The sequence below is a fragment of the Ursus arctos genome, unplaced genomic scaffold (genome assembly GCF_023065955.2).
Source record: "Ursus arctos isolate Adak ecotype North America unplaced genomic scaffold, UrsArc2.0 scaffold_19, whole genome shotgun sequence".
Lineage (NCBI taxonomy): Eukaryota > Metazoa > Chordata > Mammalia > Carnivora > Ursidae > Ursus > Ursus arctos.
In genome coordinates, this window is record NW_026622863.1 from 11327743 (window position 1) to 11351668 (window position 23926).

A 23926-nucleotide genomic window follows, 5' to 3' on the forward strand; every position below is an offset into this window, starting at 1 on the left:
CACACCCAGCGTGGCTTTAGGCGGCTTTGCTATGATGCGGAGGCGAGGTGGGACAGGCGGTGACCTCTGGGGAGGCCCCTGCAACATAGAGCTTGAGGACTCTTTGCTGACTTCACTGGATTCCCCGTGGCTTTTGGCAGGGACCGCTCGGGAATCGGCCAGCAGGTCTGGCTGTGTGGGCGGAGAAACGTCCCATGGGCTTGACGGATCATGCCCCGTTCGGTTCATCGTTCAGTCCGGTGGGATGATGATGCACTGGGGGTTAGCTTCAGGTTTCCTTGAGCTCTTTGGCTCCTCCTCACCCAAGCAAAGGGTTCTTGGAATCCAGGGCTGGAATTTTGCTTTTCCTTCTTGATCAAACTTCTCTGCTTCGACAGATTCGTAAGCCAATGGTAGCCACCGCTGCCCCCTGGGGCTGCTCAGTTACGTCCTGGGTTGTGGTACGGACACGAGGTCCCACGTTGATCTCCGAAGAGGGTAAGTAGCCTCGTCCAGCCCCCAGAATGGAGGAAGTGGGAGGTGGTTTCCTGCCTTGATCACCGAGCTCTGTGGAATCTCCTTCTCGTCTTGGGTAAAAAGCCCTCCTACTTTGGGCCTGACTTTCCTGTCTCTCACTGGTCACTATCGAAATACCATGAACTAGGGAAGTAAACAAGTGTGCGTTTGGAAAACCACACCCCCCGAGGGGTTGAGTGGAGACTGACCATGGGGCAGTGGGGCCTGGACTCCAGTTTGGACTCTGCCTCGCACTCATTCGCCCAGCCCGGCCCTCAGCTCCCTCACCAGTGAAGACACCAGACCTCCTTAGATAGCTCTGCGGTTCTTCTTGGCTTTAGAACCCTAGGATTAAAAAAAAATTTTTTTTGGAAGAGTAGACAGCAGTTGTTTACAGCTGTAGTCTTGGGTGGAGGGGAAAGGATTGGAGAAGACTTTTGCATATTATGCAACAAAACATAATAATTTTTTTAGCACGATCTTACTGTTTTCCTTTCTGAAATAAATACATCCTGTTATGGAATATCGCAAATGTATATAACAGTCAGAGTATGAGATATGAACTCCCATGTACCCATCACTCAGCTTCCACAATAATCAGCTCTTAGCCAGTCTTGTTTCTGTATCCCTACCTACTCCCTCACCTTCTGTATTATTTTAAAGCAAATCCAAGACATTACATCATTTCGTTCAGTAAAGCATTTCACATTTCTAATTAGGAATAAAAAAAATTACTTGACTCATTCTGAAACTAAATACCCCCATACTCTCCATATAGAGTAGAATAGGCTGGAAATGAAATGTAACTCGGTCTTTGAGGGATTTGGAAGAAACGTTTTCCTTTCATGATTGTTAAGAATGTTTAATACAAAGGAAAGAATCTCTAACAGTGAATTTCACATATCTGCGGAGAGGCTGTATGTTGGGGCAGGGAATGAGAGAATCTTGTCAGCTACTCTACTGTGGATTGCCAGTCCTGGGGGGGGGGTGCAATTGCTGTCCATTATCTTCCCATTCCTTTTTTTGTACCGTATACATCAAATCCCTCAGTAAGTACTGAGAAAATTATTTTAAAGGGTCTCTCAGGAGCTCAGCAGCCTCTTTCCTCTCATCAGAAAATGGGAAGTTTGGAATTCCTGTGACTATCACATGCCATCGTCCTCATCAAATTGTGCTTTATGAAATGTCCACTTGGACTCACAGCCCCACCTGTTGCCCGCTGGGACCCCTCTTTGACTCCATTTCAGGGGTGATTTGTTCTGCTTTGTGCATTTGGATCAGAGACCTCATGACGTTCAACCTGGCGCACATTTTTCCTTTTCTTTTTCAAAACAATAAAACCGGTTTGGAGGGATTCTGGACTACATTAGGTGATCATTTTCAATTTTCATGCAAGACATATGGAAAGACTCACCCCCACTTACAGCTTATTCCCTGAGACTGTCTGACCCACGGTCGACACTCCAAAATGGAAAAGGCCTTCCAGGCAGTCAGCACGTAAGCACATTGCCCGCCCTTGTCCTGCACTGACCTCAGCTCAGGTCAAAACTCACAGAAATGCGGGACTTTGACGATCCGGGCCATGGAAACTTTCAGTCCGGGGGTGTCCCCTGCCTGATACCGGGGCTCCCAAAACTCTGTGAAGTGAGATTGGGGAGAGGGGTAGCATAGGTGTCTCTGTTCTTTGTTTTCTTTGGGAGAGGGAGAAAGACCGGAGGGAATAGTTCTACTTGGCCCTGGTGCTTCCTTCCTGCCTACTTGAGTTAATGAAGAAAAGCCATACAATGCTGTCTACCAGGCTCCTTAGCTTTTCCTCGCAGATACAAATGTAAATTACTCTAACACAGGGGATGTTAATGGCTGAGTCTCTGTTTGACCTTCAGTAAGTTTCCAGAATTGAGGTGTTTGGGTCTATTTTGTATCATTTGAAAGCACAGGCTTACACATGACAAGTTAAGGAGTAACAGAAGTAAAGACAGACAAGCTCATTCACCCTGAAGATGGGAGCCTGGGGGCAGGGAGCTGGAAAATTCGGTGCCTGTGTACAAGGCTCGAAAGCCTCTGGAGATGGGGATGAGAGTTAGCGGTGGAAGCAGCCTGCGGTAGGGGGATTTTAAAGGACAGGTTCTCCGGGAGGAAGGAGAGACTGGCTCCATGGAAGCAGACCCAGCTGTCTGGCAAGGTAGGGCGAAAGGCCTACAGAGTGTGCAGAGAGGAGAAAGAGGGGGCATAAGTCTGCCCTGGTGACTGGGGGGACACTGGGAGACAAGGGGGAGGGAACATTTTGCTGTGGATAGGCTGGAATCTCTCTGGGCCTTTTCCCAGGGCTCCTGATGGACAGCATGCTTTCTTCTCGATTGCTTTTGGTTGTGGCATGGGGCACTGAAGCGTTGTGATGCTGAGGGATGCGGGGGGCCTGAGCAGATGCAAATAGATTTGTGTTAGAGGGGTCAGGATGGCACACCCTTCAGGAAGAGGGGAGAAAAGCGAAGTGCAGCCCTGGGAGACTAGTTTCCCCCAAGACATAGACTATGGCCTGTGGTTGGAAGACCAGACCTCTCTTTCCTTTTTGACAAGGAGTGGCTCGTGGCCTGGTTGCCTCTGGTCGGCCTCCTGGCCCAGGGATCCAGGACTGTCAGGTATCTCCCCAGCAGCATGTGGAAAATAGGCCTTTCAGGACCCCCTCCCCCCGAGCGGCTGGAGCTGGCTTTCCCAGCCTTGCGCTAGGAGCTGCAGGGACTGGCCCTGCTGCGCCGGGGTGCCCCGTGCTGGCGGGGAGGTGGGGGATTGGAGCCCTGAAGGACAAAGGCACATGTCAGCAAGTCCTGCACCCCTCAGGCAGGGGGACTTGGCGGGCCAGCCAGAGTTTCCTGGCATTTGGTTCCGTAGAAGGGGAGGCCAGCTGGCTCGGGAGGATTTTGTAAAGCTTATGTCAGCCTGTGTCTTGGGGTCTTGCTTGCTGCCTGGGAGGTGATGGTGCCGCTGGCGGAGTCCCAGCGGGTCCTTTGGGGGCCCACGTGGAGGCTCTGGACTCCGACAGGGTCTTTCAAGCCAGGAAAGGATGGGGGACAGGAAGATGGGGCTGGGGGTGGAACTTGGGGTGCGTCTAACAGAGCTGGTCTCCAGGCCCCAAGCAAGGGGTCCTCCCTCGAAGGAAAGGATTCTTACTGACCTGGAGGACAGACGGGGGTGTTCCTGCTTCCCTCCTGCTGCGAAGCACTCTGCAGGAACCTCGCCCTCCCTGGGGGCGCTCTTCCAATGGGGTGTGAGACAGGCTTTGAAAAGGCATTCTTGACCCAGTACTTCCACAAAGACTTCTTCTCTGGAAAGAAAAAATGCTCTAAAGCTCAAGTTTTATGCAAACACTGAAGAAAGCCATCTTCCTGCCCGTTTGCATTATTATTGGGAGACACACTCCATTCCAGGCCCAGCCAGGGTCCGGGGACATTTGGGGGTTTGCCTCTGAAGCCAGGGGATCTGAGTCAAGGGATGTGTGTGCACACTTGACTCCCACTGTTCCGGCCTTTAAGGTCATTTACACTTTAAAACCTGAAGTTGCTCCTTCTTTGGAGCAAAGGGATCTTTTCCCAGGGACTTTCCAATCCCTCTAAGTGCTCCTGGGAATGGAAGGGTCCAGTGCGACCCGGAGTGAGTCTGAGAGCTCCCTCAGCCCTGTGCCTTAGGCACACTGAGATGATCAGCGGCTCCACCTGCCTTCTCTACGCCAAAAAATAAACTCGGCACAGGCCAGGAGGTAGTAAGAGTGGCTTACCGGGTCCTAGACACTCTTCTAGGGCTCAGCGTGGAAGACTCATTCAGCCCCACAGTAATGCCTACTGGACGTAGTACTATTTATTTAGTTAGTTATTTTATTATTTTTTATAGATTTTATTTATTTGAGAGAGAGCAAGCAGGGGGAGAGGGAGAAGCAGACTTCCTGCTGAGCGCAGAGCTGGACATGGGACTCCATCCCAGGACCCTGAGATCATGACCTGAGCCGAAGGTAGACGCTTAACCCACTGAGCCACCTGGGAGTTCCTGGAGGGAGTACTATTTATGATGCTCACTCTGCAGAGGGGGAAATAGGCCTGAAGAGACCATGACACATGCACAGGGTCGTGTCACCAGGGAGCAGAGGGGACTGGGATCCAAACCCTTCTCTCCCCACCCTTACACACTCAGGGCCTTTGGGTTTGTGCTGTGGAATCAGGAGCTAAGCACCTTCTGGGGGAGGGGTTTTGGTGTGGGGGCCGGCAGTACTCAGGGAGGGGGGCCGGAACCAGACGCTTCCCCAGAAGCCCCTGGGGCTCTGGGACTGGAAACTCGGAACGAGCAGCATCACCGCTGTGTGCGGGCCCCTGCGTTCCCATGTCGTTAGCACTCTCTGCCCCCTGCCTGCCCGAGCAACAGGGATGTGGCAGCTCGGGGCACCTGCATCCCGCATTTGCTTCACGCCAGGCCCAGGGCGCAGAGCCGAGGGGAGGGATGAACGGACACGGCCCTCAGGACAGGGGACCCGGACCTGCGCACAGGTGACCGAATCCCATGGCTCATGCGGGGAGGGGAGAAGGCTGGTGGAGAGGTGGGGGTGTTGCAGCCTGTCGGCCTCTTGGCATAGCTGCACACAGAGGGGAAAAACAGGGGCGCCTGGGTGGCTCAGTCGTTGGGCATCGGCCTTCGGCTCAGGGTGTGATCCCGGCGTTCTGGGATCGAGCCCCACATCGGGCTCCTCCGCTATGAGCCTGCTTCTTCCTCTCCCACTCCCCCTGCTTGTGTTCCCTCTCTCGCTGGCTGTCTCTCTCTCTGTCAAATACATAAATAAAATCTTAAAAAAAAAAAAAAGAGGGAAAAAAACACTTCTAGTATTTGGAGAGACTCTTCCTTGCTGACTGAGAGAGGCGTCTGCCCTGTGGGCATGACCTAGAGAAAGAGGTTTGGACAGAGAAAAGTCCAAACATGCGTCATGGAAAAGAGGAGGACTTTGGCGCTGTGAGAAACTGAGAAGGGCTTTGGGGTTCTGGAAAAAGAGGAGGGATTGAGGGGTCCCCCAGCACTGTCTTAAGTTGGCAGTTCCCTATGAGGGGCTGAGGCAGGCTGATGAGCTCTAGGAAACGTGAGGACTAGAAACTTCCAATTTATTTATTTTAGGATTTAATTTATTTATTTGAGTGAGAGAGAGAGAGAGAGAATGAGCAGGGGGAGGGGCAGAGGGAGAGTGAGAAGCAGACGTCCCACTGAGGAGGGACCCTGACATGGGGCTTGATCCCAGGACCCCGAGATCATGACCTGAGCTGAAGGCAGACGCTTAACTGACTGAGCCACCCAGGTGCCCCTAGAAACTTCCAATTTAAAGTCGGTTCCTGCCAGCACAGTAATTACTGGCTGCAGTCACCTGCTGCTCCCTTGATCCTCTCTCCCCAAGACCCAAAGTAAAACTGAGACCCCTACAGTGGTGCACGGGCACCGTGGTGCCCTTCCAGGCAGTGACCTGTGGCAGAGGCTGGAGGTGGGCCAGCAAGACATTAGGAGGGGAATGACCACAGAGGGACAGGCTGCCGTGCCCGCTGACCCAGGAACAGTTTCTTAACAAACACTGTTTTCCTCCACCATCCTGGCAGGTGAACCTCGAAAGAGTAGGAGGGAGGATAGGAGGCTGGATCCTGTTACTTCCCTGCACGAGAATCAGGGTTGGGGTCTGGTCACATAGGTGAGGCACTTGCCTCAGCACATTTGAGAGCGTGCACTCCAAAACTCAGCCGTTGAGAGAAACCCTATTTTCATGCAACGTTTAAAAAACCCAAATACAAATCTTTGATGAACAGATTACCAAAATTTTAAACACAGACAGGGTATCAGTGTACGACTGATTTTTCCTTTTGCCTCAGGCTCTGGTATAGCTGAGCAATGCATTGTTCTGGATCCTTCTTTATTTATAATGTTGGTAATTTATTCATCATGGATTTTTCTGCATTAATTTTGATTTTTAAAATACTTCATTAAAATATGATTTCCTTTGATGGCTGAGTTTTTGCCCCCCCCCCGAAATGCTGGGCCCGGGTGAGTGTCTCCTGGCGTTGCCTGGCAGCTCCAGACATTTTATTCGGCTTTATTTAAAGGGTAACCCACGAACCTGTGGGTTCCTGGGGAAGGGCCACTACCTGGGTGATACTCACTTTGGCAGAATCCCTTCAGAGACTCTGGGTCAGCTCTGACAGACGTCTCTCCTCCAGCCTGTTAGTGCTGACAAATGACAAAAATAAAACAATTTAGCAATGACTTGGACGTCCTTTATTCAAGAGCAGACGTTTCTGTGCCTTGGGGGAGCACGGTGCCTCATACGCAGTGGAGCGTACTTCCCGAAGGGCCTGGGGTAACGGGAGCTTTACGGGGTGGTAGGGAGACAAGGCAGAAGCAGGGCTAGGTGGGCTAGGAGGCTCCTCTTTTCTCGGGTAAGGTAAGCTAGCCACAGCTGAGTTGGAGGACTGTGATGGGTGTATGCTCCGTTTCCTCGGCAGTGAGGCATTTCCCCTAAGTGCCGGCTGACTTAGGGTTAGGTTTGTGACATGGGCCAGGCCACTGGGGCGGCCTCTGTTCTGTGCGTCCCGATACACGAATGACCTTGACCGGTGCCCTGACTGCGACCAACCCATGTTCGCACATCACTGCAGGCAGCAATGCTGAGGCCTCCCTGGGCACAGATGGTGGGCACCGAGCCAGGGGTCCCCCGATCCAAGAGGGAGGTGTTTGGGGGGCGGTGGGTTGATTTGATTTTGTCTCAACGGGAACTTTCTTTGGATCTCTTTCCCTGACTTCACTGCACATTTCAAAACAACATTCTTTTATGAACAAGCACCAGGACATCAAACACTCCCACGCCCTATGCTAGAAGTGCTGCAGGCCGTGTTGTTCTTTTTCTTTTAAATAGTTCCATGTAAAATCAGATGTTAACTCTCTCTGAATAAACCCAAGTGGAAAGGGTTTTTCTTTTCTTTAATAACACCAATGACAATCAGAACAGGTGGAAAGAATATGTGCCCTTAACACACACAGCACAGTGGTTTAGAAGAAAAACACTAAGTTGTTACATATGTAACAAACAATTCTTATGTACTGATGGTGAGAAAAATGAACAACGCTTGGAGGGAAAGGACCGCAGGAAATGTATTAGCAGGAAGGATGATTTATGTCTTCGAATGGGGCCTATTTCTTTCCTAAATGGGTTCTGTTTTACATCTGGGTCAACACCAGCTTTGCCCCACTTTTTAATTATTAAAGCTTGTGTTTGGGTCCATGTTTATCACAGCTTTTTTGAAACCCTTCTTCAGCCAACAAGCCATGAGATAGACAGGATTTCCCGAATTTGTGACGCAGGCTCTCCAGTGCTGGAGCCGGACAGGACTGGGGAGGTGGTGAGGTGCAACATTACAATCTCCACCTTGGCCACCCCTCCCTCCTCCCCATTGGACTGGGAGGGAAATGAGTCTATGAGAAGAAGGATCCCGCAGCAGGCTGGTGGCGGAAATAGATCATTTTGTAAGCGACGCTTTGTAAGGGGACTCAAGACCTAGAATTCTAGACTTGGTTTCTTTCTCTCATTTTCTTCCGCTAACGCGCTGCATGAAAGAGCAACTTCGTTAATTGACATTGAGTATGGTATGGGTGGTTTTGACTACAACTCGTAAAATACCTCGGAGCATTCATGTTTTTGTCTCCCTCACAAGATTGCCTCTCTCAGCTTGGTGTGGCGTGGTATTTCAAACACTTGGATTTCATACAGAGGGCTGGAAGGAACTTCAGAAGAACCCTAATTTTTTGCTGAAGGTGATCAGATGGGGTGTTAACATGCTTCATGCTGCCAAAGGGTGAGTTAAAGTAGGAAGAGCTTTCCATGTGTAGACATGGGCCTGAACAAGCTCCAAAAACATTTGTCATGAACCTCGTGAAACCCTGAAAATTGCCTGCTAACCAACTTGTACTAACACATACTCTTCTCTTGGTGAATTCACAGTGCCAAACAAGGAAAAGTCCCTACCCGCATACTCACAGATTTCTCTCTGCGTTCACTCTCTCAGGGAGGAACTTCAGTGCCCACCAGGGGACTCGGTGTAAGACTGACCCTGTGCCTTCCTCCTAGATAGCAATAATTTGATTCCTGACTTTTCGGACTTGTTCTCTTCCAAATGTTCATTTTGTTGTTGTTGTATTTGCTTATCTACTTTGTTTCTAAAGCTTTTATTTAACAAATACTATATTTATTTTAGAATGAGAAAATACAGATTAAAAAAAAAGAAATAGGGGCGCCTGGGTGGCACACCGGTTGAGCGTCTGCCTTCGGCTCAGGGCGTGATCCCAGCGTTCTGGGATCGAGCCCCACATCAGGCTCCTCCGCTATGAGCCTGCTTCTTCCTCTCCCACTCCCCCTGCTGTGTTCCCTCTCTCGCTGGCTGTCTCTATCTCTGTCGAATAAATAAATAAAATAAAAAAATAAAATAAAAAAAAAAGAAATAGAGATCATTGGTAATCCTAGAGGTAGCCAACCATTGACGTTATGGAATGGTTGACATTTCACACCGAAGTAAATCTTTTTAACAACAAAGATGGGATCACACAGTATATACTGTTGTACTCCCTGGTCTTTCATTGTTTGAGAACGTGCCAGCGTTGGCAATGAGTCTTCTCTCTGGGCTAGGCTCTTATTTGAATTCCTTTCAATAAACGCAGAGAGAATTTTCAAGATATCAGAGTTGGGGACCCATCAAGTGGATATTCCTCTGCCCTTCATTCTCTGTCTAGGATAATCCCAGGCATTGCTTTCAGCCTTTTGCTGGAAGTGGGGATATTCAATTTGTAAATAGCCACAGATGTTCCCATAGTCCTGGATCCCCGACCTGCCTGTGCTCTGTTGGTGAAAACACAGAGTGCTTTGCCTACCAACCACCGCCATACTCCATGAGCATGACTGGGTCAGCATTTTCTGTCATCAGTTACAATGCATTAACTTCCACTACAAAAACCAACCCTCAAATCTCAGTGTCTAAAAAAAAAGGTTTATTTCTCATGTCCACTTTGTTCCATACACCCTCCTTTGGGACATATGCTGAGAGCATATCCACTGTCTTGATCATTGTCTGCTGGAATACACGTCAGGAAGAAAAAGAGTTCTTATTGGACAAATTCTCTGCCTTCCAAGTTATCACAGGAGATAGTTTTACCATGTTTTGCCATTGCAAGCCTGAATCACACACCTTCCAGGCACCAATGAAACAGTCGTTATACAGTTAAATGCTTGCCCCCTAAGCCAGTGCCATATACTTTCCTTTGTGATGGTGCTACCATTTCCTAGGTACTAATTTCTGTATCAGTCAGGATAGGCTAGGTTATGCTGTGGTAACAAACAACCCCAAAAATCTCACTCATACTCTACGTCTATTGAAGGTTGCCTAGGGTCTCTGCCATCTCTGTGTTTGTGTGATTATTAAGGTCAGAAAAAGAAAAGGAGGCAAAATGTACACTCTGATAAGTTTCTGCCACATTTCATCAACTAACGCAAGTCATATGGCTACACCCAACCCCGAAAAGTGGAATTGGCAATTCTATCGTATGCCTAAAATGAGGAAAATCAGAAATATTTTATAAATAGCACTAATGATTACCTAATATTTTGTTACCTCCGTTGGGAGTGAAATGGGTTCATGGTGATATTTGGTCATACCTCTTTTACCTTATTAATGGCAGGTTTAATGGAGAGTTTCTAGCCAGTATTGTTTTCCTTTAGCCTGAAGAATTTCCTGTAGGATTCTTTGTAGTGCAGGTCTGCCGGTGACATTTTCTTACCTTTTGTTTATAGAAAATGTTTTCACTTTGCCTCATTCTTGAAGAATACTTTTGTTGGATATAGAATGATGAGTTGATAATTTTTTATTCTCTCAGCCTTTTAAAGTTGTGGTTACACTGTCTCCTGGCTGCCATCTTTTTCTAGTGATAAGCCAGAGGTCATTTGTGGCCTTGCCCCTTTATATGTAATATATCCTTTCTCTTTGACTGCTCAAGATTTTCTCTGCATTTTTAGTTTTCATCAGTTTGAGTATGATAGGCCTACATACACTTTATTTTCAATGTATTCTCCTTTGGTGTATTCAAATATTTTTTCCATTTTCTCTCTCTCCTCTTGACTTTTTCATATTTCCCCACAGACCAGTGACCTCTGTTCACTTTTAAAATCTTTTTCCCTTGGTGCCCCTTAGTTTTTATTGATACATTTTTTTATTCTGTTCAGTTATTATTGATACATTTTAAACTCACTAACTCTTTTGTTATGTATGATCAGCTAAGCATTTTTTACTTCCAATTTTAATTTTTGGTTCTGGAATTTCCTCTTGGTCATTTTCAACTGTTTCTATTTTACTGCTCAGATTTCCTATCTGTTAATTTATTACAAGCATATCTTTACATTATTGAACATAGTTATAATAGCTCCTTTAAAATTCTGTTTGCCAGTCCCAATATCTGGGTCTTCTTGGGGTTAATATCTTCATTGGTTACCTTCACTCTTAAGTGTGGATTACATTTTCCTGTGCCTTTGTATGTCTAGTAATTTCGGATAATATCCTGGATTTTATGAATGATACGTTGTAAAGACCCTGGAATCATTACATTCTTCTGTCCTCTTCATTAGCAGTTAATTCAAACTCCAAACTCTCTCTTCTGTTGTAAGCAGCAACTGAAATCTCGGTTGAGTTATTCGATTCTTCGTTGGACTGATTGAAATCTGCTCCGCGAATGTGTGGGTCAGGGGCAGCTAGAGGTAGAGGCAGAGTTTATACATTGTGTTTAGGGCTCTCCCTCTGCGGATCTCTTCTTTTCATGATCCTCCCCACACCCTGTTTTTCAACTGCTGTGGTCATCCTAAACTCCTCTTATTATTCATGCTTCCTAAACTGAAGGTTTCTGAGCTTTAGCCACTTGCAAGGTGGCTGACTAAGGCCTGCCCTCAGGCAAAAAGTTCAGTGTGTGTGTGTGTGTGTGTGTGTGTGTGTGTGTGTGTGTGTCTGTTTATCTGTGTGTGTGTGTGTGAAAGAGACAGAGACAGAGAGATATGGAGAGACATGGAAAGAGAGAGAGAGGGAATGAGAATAAGAGAAAGAGAACATTTTTTTAGTTTATGACTGCTTTGGGACTTTCTCCAGTGCATTCAGATATTTGTTTTTTAAAAATTTTATCCATAGGTTTTAGTTATTATTCTGCCATTACTACAAGTGCAATCTTCTTTTTTAAAAAACTGAAGTGTAATTAACATACAGTGTTATATGAGTTTCAGGTGTACAATATAATGATTAAATATTTCTATACGTTACTCAACGCTCATCAAGATAAGTGTACTCTTGATCCCCTTTATCTGTTTTACCCCTCCTTCACCCACCCCTCCTCTGGCAACCAGCAGTTTGTTCTCTGTTTTTAAGAGTCTATTTTTGTTTTTGTCTCTTTTCCTTTGTTTGTCTGTTTTGTTTCTTAAGTTACACATATGAGTGAAATCATATGGTATTTGTCTTTCTCTGATTGACTTCTTTCACTATGCATTATACCCTGTAAGTCCATTCATACCGTTGCAAATGTCAAGATCTCATTCTTTTTTATGGCTGAAAATCAGAATGGCTAAGTGATATTCCATTGTGTAATCATATCTTCTTTATCCATTTATCTATGGATGGAAACTTGGATTGCTTCATATCTTGCCTATTGTAAATAATGCTGCAATAAACATAGGGATGCACATATTTTTTCAGATGAGTGTTTTCATTTTCCTTGGGTAATTATCCAGTAGTGAAATTACTGGATCATACGGTAACTCTATTTTTAATTCTTTGAGGGACCTCCACACTGTTTTCCACAGTGGCTGTACTAACTTGCATTCCCACCAACAGTGCGCAAGTGTTCCTTTTTCTCCACATCCTCACCAACACTTTTCTTTCTTTCGTTCGTTTTCTTTCTTTCTTTCTTTCTCTTTCTTTCTTTCTTTCTTTCTTTCTTTCTTTCTTTCTTTCTTTCTTTCAAGATTTTTATTTATTATTTGACAGAGAGAGATACAGCCAGCAAGAGAGGCAACACAAGCAGTGGGAGTGGGAGAGGAAGAAGCAGGCTCCCAGCGGCGGAGCCTGATGCGGGGCTCGATCCCAGGACTCTGGGATCATGCCCTGAGCTGAAGGCAGACGCTTAATGACTGAGCCACCCAGCCGCCCCAACACTTGTTATTTCTTGTCTTTTTGATTCTAGCCATTCTGACAGGTGTAAGGTGACATCCCATTGTGGTTTTGATTTACGTTTCTCTGATGATGAGTGATGTTGAGCATCTTTTCATGTGCCCATTGGCTATCTGTATGTCTTCTTTAGAAAAATGTCTATTCATGTCTTCCGCCCATTTTTTTAAATTGGGTTTTTTGGGTGTTGAGTTGTATGAGTTCTTTATATATTTTGGATATTAACTTCCTATTGTATATATCGTTTGCAAATATCTTCTCCCATTCAGTAGTTTGTCTTTGAGTTTTGTTGAGGGTTTCCATTGCTGTGCAAATCTTTTTATTTTGGAGTATTCCCAATAATTTAATTTGCTTTTGTTTCCCTTGCCTGAGGAGACCTATCCAGAAAAGTGTTTCTGTGGCCAATGCCAAAGAAAGTACTGCCTATGATTTTTTCTAGTTTTGTGGTTTCAGGTCTCATATTTAGGCCTTTAATCCATTTTGAGTTTATTTTTGTGTATGGTGTAAGAAAGTGGTCCAATTTCATTGTTTTGCATGTAACTATCCAGTTTTCCCAGCACCATTTGTTGAAGAGATAGTCTTTTCCCAATTGTATATTCTTGCCTCCTTTGTTGTAGATTAATTGATCATATAAGCATGGGTTTGTTTCTGGACTCTCTATTCTGTTCTGTTGATCTATGCATCTATTTTTGTGCCAATACCATAGTGTCTTGATTATGACAGATTTGTAGTATGTCTTGAAATCTGAGATTGTGATACCTCTGTCTTTGTTCTTCTTTTTGAAGATTGCTTTGGCTATTTGGGGTCTTTTGTGGTTCCATACAAATTTTAGGATTATTTGTTCAAGCTCTGTGAAAAATGTTGTTGGTATTTTGATAGGGATTGCATTAAATCTGTAGATTGCTTTGAGTAGTATGGGCATTTTAACAATAATCGTTTTTCCAATCCGTGAGCATGGAATATCTTCCCATTTGTTTGTGTCATCTTCAATTTCTTTCATCAATGTTTTATAGCTTTCAGAGTACAAGTCTTTCACCTCCTTGGTTAACTTTATTCCTGGGTGTTTTGTTACTTTTGGTACTATTGTAAATGGGATTGTTTTCTTAATTTCTTTTTCTGTCAATTCATTATTAGTGGATAGAAATGCAACAGATTTCTGTATACTAATTTTGTATCCTGCAACTTTACTAAACTCATTTATCAGTTCTAGCAGTTTTCTGGTAGAGTATTTAGGGTTTTCCCTATATAGTACCATGTCATCTGCAAATAGTGAAAGTTTTATTTCTTCCTTACCAATTTGGATGTTTTTTATTTCTTTATGTTGTCCGGTCTCTGTGGCTAGGACTTCCAGTACTATGTTGAATAAAAGTGGTGAGAGTGGACATCCTTGTCTTGTTCCTGATCTTAAAAGAAAAGCTCTCAGTTTTTCACCACTGAGTATGATGTTAGCTGTGGGTTTTTCATGCATGACCTTTATTATGTTCATGTATATTCCTTCTGAATCTATTTTGATGAGACTTTTTTTTTTTTATCATGAATGGATATTGTACTTTGTCAAGTGCTTTTTCTGCATCTAGTGGGATGACCATATGTGGTTCTTATACTTTCCCTTATTAATGTGATATATCACATTGGTTGATTTGTGACCATTGAACTACCCTTGCATTCCTGAAATAAATCCACCTGATGCTAGTGAATGATTTTTTAAATGTATCGTTGGATTCGGTTTACTAATACTTTGTTGAGGATTTTTGGTATCTATGTTCATCAGAGACGTTGGCCTTTACTTTTCTTTTTCTTTTCTTTTCTCTTTTCTTCTCTTCTCTTTTCTTTCTTTCTTTCTTTCTTTCTTTCTTTCTTTCTTTCTTTCTGTAGTGTCTTCAACTGGTTTTGATATCATGGTAATAGATGTAGAATGAACAAATTGTAGAATGAATCTGGAAGCTTTCCTTCCTCTTCTATTTTTTGGAATAGTTCAAGAAGAATAGGTATTAACTCCTCTTTAAATGTTTGGTAGAATTCACTTATGAAGCCATCTGGTCCTGGACTTTTATTTGTTGGGAGGTGTTCGATTACTGATTCAATTTCAATGCTAGTAATCAGTCTGTTCAAATTTTCTATTTCTTCCTGATTCAGTTTTGGAAGGTTATATGTTTCTAGGAATTCATCCATTTCTTTCAGGTTGTCCAATTTTTTGGCATGTAATTTTTCATGGTATTCTCTTATAATCCTTTGTATTTCTGTGGTTTTGGTTGTTATTTCTCCTCCTTCATTTCTAATTTTATTTATTTGACTCATCTCTCTTTTATTCTTGATGAATCTGGCTAAAAATTTATCAATTTTCTAAATCTTTTCAAAGTATAATCCTCTGTTTACCTTTTAAGAATATAAAATCTGGTAAGTGTTCACAACTCTTTTTCATTCCATTTCATAAATATGTTCTCCATGTGTCTTCTGTTACAGCCTTGTCCCTTCAGAATGTCCATACTGAATCATTCAGTGCTTCCCATATTGGGGAGAAATCTGTCCTTGAGAACCTCTCTGTGTGATCACAATGGATGTTTCATCAGCTCTGGTTCTTTCCTCTGTGAAGGACAGAGTACTGCCAAGTTTGCTGGATAATATCTCCTGGATCATTATACATTTTTTTAAATGCAAGTCTCTAATCCTACAACATCTTTCCTCTTATTTATCCAATACAAGTAACTGCCTGACTTCCAAAGTTACATTCTCTCTAGAATACCTGGGTCCAGTATGACAATGACCCTGAAACCATACCATCTGTATGTGGAAATAAAAAATAGAAAATGGAAATAAAAGGATCACAATTTCAAGACGAAGGTGATTTTAGAACTGTCTGGTGCCATATGCTCACATCAGGTTAAGGTGAAAGATCCAAGGAAGTTGGTTTAATTATGGACATCTAGTTGGTTACTAGCAGAACCAGTCAACCTTGTTCAGTGGACTCAGCTGTCTCTAACTCTTTTCATATAGTTTGAAGATATATTTTTCTACTGTCACCCAAGAATCTTATATGAAAGAACTTAATATCTAAAGAGCTCCAGGGCTTCAAAAAAGCAGGAATGTGAAAATGTAAGTCTCTTCTGTAGTTTTTTAAAAAGACTTTATTTTTTTAGAGCAGTTTGGGGTTCATAAAAAAATTGGTTTGAAAGTATAGAGAGTACACAAATCTCTTGTCTTCCCCCAGCCCCCACTCCCTCATATGCACACTATTCCCCACAATCTACATCCTGCACCAGAGTGGGACATTTGTTACAACTGGTAAACTTACACTGACATATTATTATCATTCAAAATCCATAGTTGACATTAGGGTTTGCTCTTGGTGTTGGACATTCTATAGGTTTGGACAAATGTATAATAACATGTATCCACCATTATAGTACCATATAGAACACTTTCACTGCCTTAACTATCCTCTGTTAACACCTATTCCTCCCTTCCTCCTCCTAACCCTGGCAACCACTGATCTTTTTCCTATCTCCATAGTTTTGTTTTTTGTAGCATGTCATATAATTGGAATCACGCAGCATATAGTCTTTTTGGATTGGCTTCTGTCACTTAGTAATACGCATCGAAGGTTCTTTTGTGTCTTTCCATGGCTTTCATGCTGTATAATATTCCAGTGTTTGAATGTACCACACTTTGGTTATCCATCCACATATTGAAGGATATCTTGGTGGTTGCAAGTTTTGGCATTTATGAATAAAGCTGCTATAAATGTCTGTATGCAGGTTTTTGTGTGGACATAAGTTTTCAACTCATTAGGGTTAATATCAAGGAGCACAGTTGCCAGATTGCTCCATAAGAATATGTTTAGCTTTGCAAGGAACTGCCAAACTGTCCTGCAAAGTGGCCATATTGGGGTGCCTGGGTGGCTCAGTCGGTTAAGTATTGGCCTTTGGCTTAGGTCATGATCCCAGGGTCCTGAGATTGAGCCCAACATCAGTCTCCCGGAATTGAGCCCCACATCATCTCCCTGCTCTGCGGGGAGCTGCCTCTCCTTCTCTGGCTCCCCCTGCTTACGCTCTCTCTCCCTGGCAAATAAAAAAAAAACAAAAAAAAAACCTCAAAACAAAAACAAAGTGGCCATATCATTTTGCATTTCCACTGGGAATGTGCGAGAGTGACTGTTGGGCTACATTCTTGTGGGCATTTGGTGCTATCGATGTTTCAGATTTTGGCCATTCTAGTAGGTGTGTAGTAGCATGTTGTTGTTGTTTTAATATGTAATTCTCTAATGACACATGCTAAACATGTTTCATTTACTTATTTTCCATCTGTATACTTCTTTGATGAGGTGTCCAGATCTTTGGCGCATTTTTTAAATTGGGTTGTTTGTTTCCTAACTGTTGAGTTTTGAGTTCTTTGTATATTTTGGACAACAGTCCTTTATCAGACATCTCTTTTGCAAATATTTTCTCTCAGTCTTCTCATTCTCTTGACAGTGTCTTTTGCAGAGCAGAAGTTTAAGTTTTAACGAAGTCCAGCTTCTCAATTATTTCTTTCATGGATTATGCCTTTGATTTGGGGTCACTGATTTTAATCACAAAAACAGTGACAATAACAAGACTAACCCAAGCTGGGATGTTAATTGCCATAAAAGCAATAATATGGTATTGACTAGAGCTTGATGGTCATGTTTTATTTGCCATTAAAGGATTCTTCCATGCAAATCGTTCCCACATGTAATATGAAAAAATACATATTTACAATTATTTTGTTTATCAGTGTAGCTATTTCAAATGAAATGTCTGCAGTAGAAATAGACCAGGCTGCATATGTCAATCCTGATTTGAGATTAGCGGGCAGCAGCCACTCCCCAAGCTGCTGTTCCTGACATCTTGCTTGAACTCAAAGCCAAGTATTATCAACAGAGGTGTTCTTCCATTCCCTGGGAAGCTCGTAATGGTGCTCCATGGAAGAAGGCCTTCCTCCTCTGTTCCCAGTAGCAGAAACCACAGCTGCTAATGACTGTAACTCTGCAGACATGTTAAACATCAGAATTTGTTAATCATGGCAAAAGAGTTGCTCTGCTATGTCAAGAAATGACAATGATAGTAGCAAGACAATCACACTGCAAGGAGATGGACTCCAGTGAAATATGTATCAGGGAGATCTTTGGGAAAAGATATTGGCATTCCTGGTCTGAGAGATACCACAGTCTGTGTGTTTATCAGCCAATGAGCTCAAATGGATAGATAACTGAAGAAGAGCTCAAAGGGAATGAGGACTTCTTAAAGGGGATATCAGGGACTAACACAGAATCTCTTCCACTGCATTCTCTTGGTCAATGTAGTTACAGGCACAGCCCAGATCCAAGGGGGAGGAAAAAACGATCCCACCTCTTGATGGGGGCAGTTCTGAGCCATCATTAATCCACGACCTATAATAATTTCTGTTTTTTTCTTGCCTTTTAGTCCATGGGCATGAGGAGCCCAAAATGATGACACACTAATTGTGGCTTCTGTGGACCTCTTACTATGTTGTCTTAGGTGAAATGGTTCCCCTCTTAGGACCCAGGACCTCACCGAACCTAAAATGGTAGGGATGACAAGCACATAGTCTGCAAATGGGTTAGGGAGTGGTGGTGAAGGGGAACTCCTACTTCTATCTTTTGGTTTCTGGATCTATATGTTTTTGCTATTGGGCACAAAGTGCCCTATCACCTATAGGCTTGGTACATAAATTGCATCCTAGAAGATAGCACTTCAAGTTGCTCAGCTGTCTCTGAGCAGGCACTTCAGCTGAGCCTGTACTAAGACATTCTCTTATTCTATTCGGATAGCTGCCTCTGGGCACTGTAATATTTGGTTGAAGCAGTCATGTCTCCTCTTCCATAAAAGGGGTCCCTTGATCTGAGGCAATGTTGAGTGGAATGACATTTGGTAGCCCCAACATTCTGTTATCCTTCTGATGGAAATACTGGTAGGGGCATTGTGGACGGGGGGGCAAATACATATCCAGAGAAGGAATCAATTTCTGTAAGTACAGCAAATCCTCCAAAGTAGGAGTCCAATGTATCAATTTGCCATCAATGGCTCGCTGGTCTCCTTGAGGAATGGTACTGTATTGAGGGCTCAATATTAGTCTGTGCTGCTGGCAGGCTGAGAATTCAACAGTGTAGTAGTTAGGACCACCCTTAATGGGAGGGAGTCCATCATATTGGGCCCACGTGTGACCTCCATCCCTGTCCTTGGGGGCCATCCTTAAGTGAGATTGTCGTGCGGCAGCAAAATCTGTTTTCAGCTCACATCAACAAACTGGGCCTATTAATCCATAAAGCAACCTAAAGACTATTTTACTTCCTCTGATCTTTGGTTGTAGTGGACACCCTGCCTGTCCCATGAGACAACAGGTGTGAGTTTAGGAAGAGGCACTGCTGTAATCCAGTCAGGTGGCATGGGAGATTGAGCCATCTATTTTGGGGTCTTTTTTTTTTTTTTTTTAAGATTTTATTTATTTGAGAGAGAGGGACAGAGAGAGACAGAGATAGTGAGCAAGAGCACAGGTGGGGAGGAGAGGGAGAAGCTGGCTCCCTGCTCAGCAGGGAGCCCAGTGTGGGACTGGAGCCCAATGCAGGACTCAATTCTAGGACCCCGGGGATCATGACCCAAGCTGAAGGCAGACGCTTAATGTACTGAGCCACCAAGGAGCCCCCTATTTTGGGGTCTTAATGGTGCTCTCTGGATTGCTGTCTGGGCAGGACTCTTGGGCCTGACCCCAAATGTACCATTCTATTATGCAATAAATTGCTATAGCATGTATACAGGCTAAGTAAACTCCTACTGGTACAGGCTAAGTAAACTTTTCCTTCTTTCTGGAGAAGTTGCAGATCAGAGAGCAAAAAACACATTATGCACCTGGCTTAAGACACTATTAGAGTGAACTGAGTTGAAGCTGTCATAGAACTGGCCACTGAAGCCACAGCCGGAATTTGAGATGTGGTGAAGAGGACGGGAGGCAGGGCCCCACAGGCATCCGAAATGCATCCCATCTGCTTTAGCTCTATTATCCCAAATTGATTTAGAGTCTCTCTCTGTCTCTGTCAGTCTGGGGAGAAAACACAATGATCAGACTTGGGAGTGCTGAGCAAGAGACGCTGGAGGGTCTCTAGCCATTGAGAAAACGTATGATGCCGTTGTACATTCCCTGCGTTAAAACACTTCACTCCAAGATTTATTTTGTAGTTTGTGGCTCCCTCCTTTTAAGGCTTTTCTTTCTATACATGTGCCAAGAGTTTCCCCCTCTGTATTCCTGCAAGATGGTTTTGGAGCTCCAAAGTGTCCTCTTTGTGATTCCTACTGAATTTTTTAAAATTGAGAACTCTGTTCCATTTACTGTAGATCATTATACCAATATAAACTCAAAGACATTCAGTGGGTTTCTGACATCAGTCTCCAAGTCTCCAGTTCCTCATTTTTAAGAAATGGATAATAACTCCAAACCAGTGTTTTCCACGTTGGCCTTGTTCCATCTGATGCATGCTAGAATGTGTCCTGGTGTCTGGGCTTAGTTTCTGAGTCCTCAGTTGTTTTGATTAATGCATCACTATTTTATTCCCATCCACCCCCTCAGGCTTGTCTTCTCCTGCACCCCTTCCAAAGCATTGTTAGCACACATGAGAGTGTGTTCCGCATTCTTCTCCCTGCTCATATAATCATCTTTCATTTGTATGTACATAGTGTCCAACAGTGGTCCCGTTCTTCCTTGCTAGTGGAATCTTGACTTTATTTGCAATGCAGTGTGCTTAATCCTGGCAATGGGTCATGATTGGTCCAAGCTAATAATGATAATCCTTTCTCCATATTTCTCAGCCTAAACTCTGCAGCTAGAGGTGGCCACATGACCCAGCTCTGGCCAAGGAGATGTTAGCTATGGGTCAGGCTACCAGGAAAACAGATGACTCATTTAGAAGAGTCTTTGCCCCTTGCCCTTCTTCCTGCCTAGAATGCACATATGGTGCCTGGAAGTGCTATAGGCATCTTATGGCCATGCAGTGATAAAGATGGGGGGGGGGGGTAGAGATATAAGAAGGGTCTGGGTCTTTCAGAGCCCTATAGAGCTGCTGAAACAAGCTAGAAACTGTCTATATTCAGACTACCTCTCATGGAAGAAAAACAAACTCCTTTGTTTAAACCACTATTAATCTGGTTTATTGTTATCTTGCACCTAAAAGCATTTATAACTGAAACAAGCTGCATATGCATTTTTTCGTCTTCAATTTACGTAAGTATAATCATATTATACATATTTCTCTGAGTTTACAGAATCTTGCTTTATATCCTTCAAAATACATAATGGAAATTTCTCCAAGATAATGGGTATAGTTCTAATTTTTTTATTTTAAAAATGTTTTATTAATTGTCATGGATAGGTAATAGTGCTGCATGGTTCAAAATTCAAAACGTATAAATGGAAAATGGTGTGGTCACTTTAAAACAGCAGCAATTCCTCAAAAAGTTAAACATAGAGTTACTATATGTTAGAAATTTCACTCCTAGGTATATACCCAAGAGTAATGAAAGCACATATCCACACAAACAACCTGCATGTAAATGTTCATAGCAGGATTATTTATAATAGCCCCAAAGTGGAAAAAACCTAAATGCCTTTCACAGTGAACAAAATGTATAGGTATAGTCATACAATTGGAGTATCACTCAGCAAAAAAAAAAAAAAAAAAGGAATCCTGATGCATGTTACAATGTAGATGAACTTTGAAAACATTAATGCTAAATGAAAAGAATCCAGTTTCAAAAATTATGATATTATATGATCATATTTATGTGAAATGTATGGAATAGGCAAATCCACAGAGACAGAGAGTAGATTCGTGGTTACCTGGGCTAGGGGCAGGGAAGCTGGGAATGGAGAATGTTGCTAATGTTTAGGTGGTTTCTTTTTGGAGTGCTAAAAATGTTCTAAATTTTCATTTTGGTGATCGTTTCAGGACTCGGTGACTATACTAAAAAAATCACTGAACTGTACACTTTATTTATTTAAAGATTTATTTATTTAATTTAGAGAGAGAGAGAGAGCATGAGGAGTGGGGAGGGAAGAGGTAGAGGGAGAGAGAGAATCCTCAAGCAGACTCCCTGCGGAGCGCAGAGCCCAACATTGGGCTCCATCTCACAACCCTGAGATCATGCCCTGAGCAGAAATCAAGAGTCAGACCCTTAACTGACTGAGCCACCCAGGCTCCCTGACTCCTCCTTTTAAATGGTGCCATAGTCTTCAATTTCATGACTGTAACTTAATTTTTTAATGAGTTCCCTATTTGATATTTAGAGTATTTCCAATTTTTGCCTTTCTAAACAATGATGAAATAAATAATCTTGTCCGGACATCATTTCTTATATTTGTGAGTACATATTCGGGATAAAATCTTAGAGGTGGAATTCTTGGATTAAAGGATAAGTGTACTGGGGCGCCTGGGTGGCGCAGTCGTTAAGCGTCTGCCTTCGGCTCAGGGCATGATCCTGGCGTTCTGGGATCGAGCCCCACATGAGGCTCCTCTGCTGGGAGCCTGCTTCTTCCTCTCCCACTCCCCCTGCTTGTGTTCCCTCTCTCGTTAGCTGTCTCTCTCAAATAAATAAATAAAATCTTAAAAAAAAAAATAAAGGATAGGGGCGCCTGGGTGGCACAGCGGTTAAGCGTGTGCCTTCGGCTCAGGGCATGATCCCGGCGTTCTGGGATCGAGCCCCACATCAGGCTCCTCTGCTGGGAGCCTGCTTCTTCCTCTCCCACTCCCCCTGCTTGTGTTCCCTCTCTCGTTGGCTGTCTCTCTCAAATAAATAAATAAAATCTTTAAAAAAAAAAAAAGGATAAGTGTACTTTTTATTTTGATGGAATTTCCAAAATGATCTCCACAGTGTCTGTGGGAAGTTACCCTCCCACTAGAAATATCTGAGTGTGTCTGTTTCCCATAGCCGTGATAGCACTATGTGTTACAACATTTTTGATCTTGTCAATCTGGTAGTTGAAAAATTATATCATGTTGTGGTTGTAATGTGCATTTTTGTTATTGTGAGCACATTAAGCATCTTTTCCACACTGAATACCATCACATTCAATAAAGTTAATGTTATATTCATTCATTAAGTCATTTGAGTTTTCTGTAAATTGCTTCTATCCTTTACTTGCTTTTCTGTGGGTTTTGGTATTTTTCTTATTGTTGTTTTCTTTAGGGGCTCTAGTAAGGAAATTAGCTGTTTGTCTCATTTTTAGCCAATATTTTCCCAAGTTCTTCATTTGCCCTTTGATTTTATGGTTGGGTTTTGTTTTGTTTTATTTTCTTTTGCCATGAAGAAAATTTAACTTTTGGGTATAGTGAAATTTATTACTATTTTCTTTCATAGCTTCTGGATTTTGTGAAATGGTAAAAATAATTATTTATTTCTAGTGCATTTATGATTTCATTTTTTTTACATGTAAATATTTATAGAACTTATTTTGCTTTAAGGAATGGGTAGGGATCCAATTAAGTTTTGGGGGGTGGCTTTTTAGTGGTTCTGACGCCATTGTCTTCTCTCTGCTAACTTGGTATGCCACCTTTGATATATCAACCTCTTCTATGTATTGTCCATGTTTCTAGACCCTGTGAGTCGCACTGCATTCCTGGAATAAACACCTCTTGATCATGACTTGTTATATTTTTGACTTGGTGTTCAAATCTGCTAATATTTTACTTAGGATTTTTGCTTTTGTGGCGTGTGTGTGCAGTGTTTATTTGGTCTACACATCAATGATATATCCAGTTCTCTAAAATATTATGGAAGTTTTCCTTCTTTTTATATCTCTGGAACACTTTGAAGGCATTAAAATTATTTAGTCTTTGAAGGTTATTAGAATTCCCTTGTAAAACCTTCTGAGCCTGGTGCTTTTTGGAGGGCTCCATCCCACGGCAGGGCTCGATCCCACCATCCTGAGATCATGACCTGAGCTGAAATCGGGAGTCTGACACTTAACCAGCTGTGCCACCCAGGTGCCCCTGGAATTAGCACTTTTAATATTTTATTTCTTCTGTGGAAATTGATCTTTTATGCTTTCTTTCTTTACCAGGGTCAATTCTGATAAGCTGTATTTTTCAGAAAATTATCCATTTCATCTAGGTTTTCAATGTATTTTCAAAGAATTATACAATTTAGACTCAT

General features: G+C 43.1%; 1 long non-coding RNA gene across 1 annotated transcript in view; it reads left to right on the forward strand.

The window, feature by feature from the left end:
* The first annotated feature begins 235 nt into the window (after positions 1 to 235).
* LOC130544096 (uncharacterized) overlaps positions 236 to 23926 on the forward strand; it is a 41765-nt gene continuing 18074 nt past the window's right edge. The window contains exons 1-2 of the long non-coding RNA XR_008960079.1: positions 236 to 477; positions 8217 to 8357. This is a non-coding gene — a long non-coding RNA (uncharacterized LOC130544096). The remainder of the gene's footprint in view (positions 478 to 8216; positions 8358 to 23926) is intronic.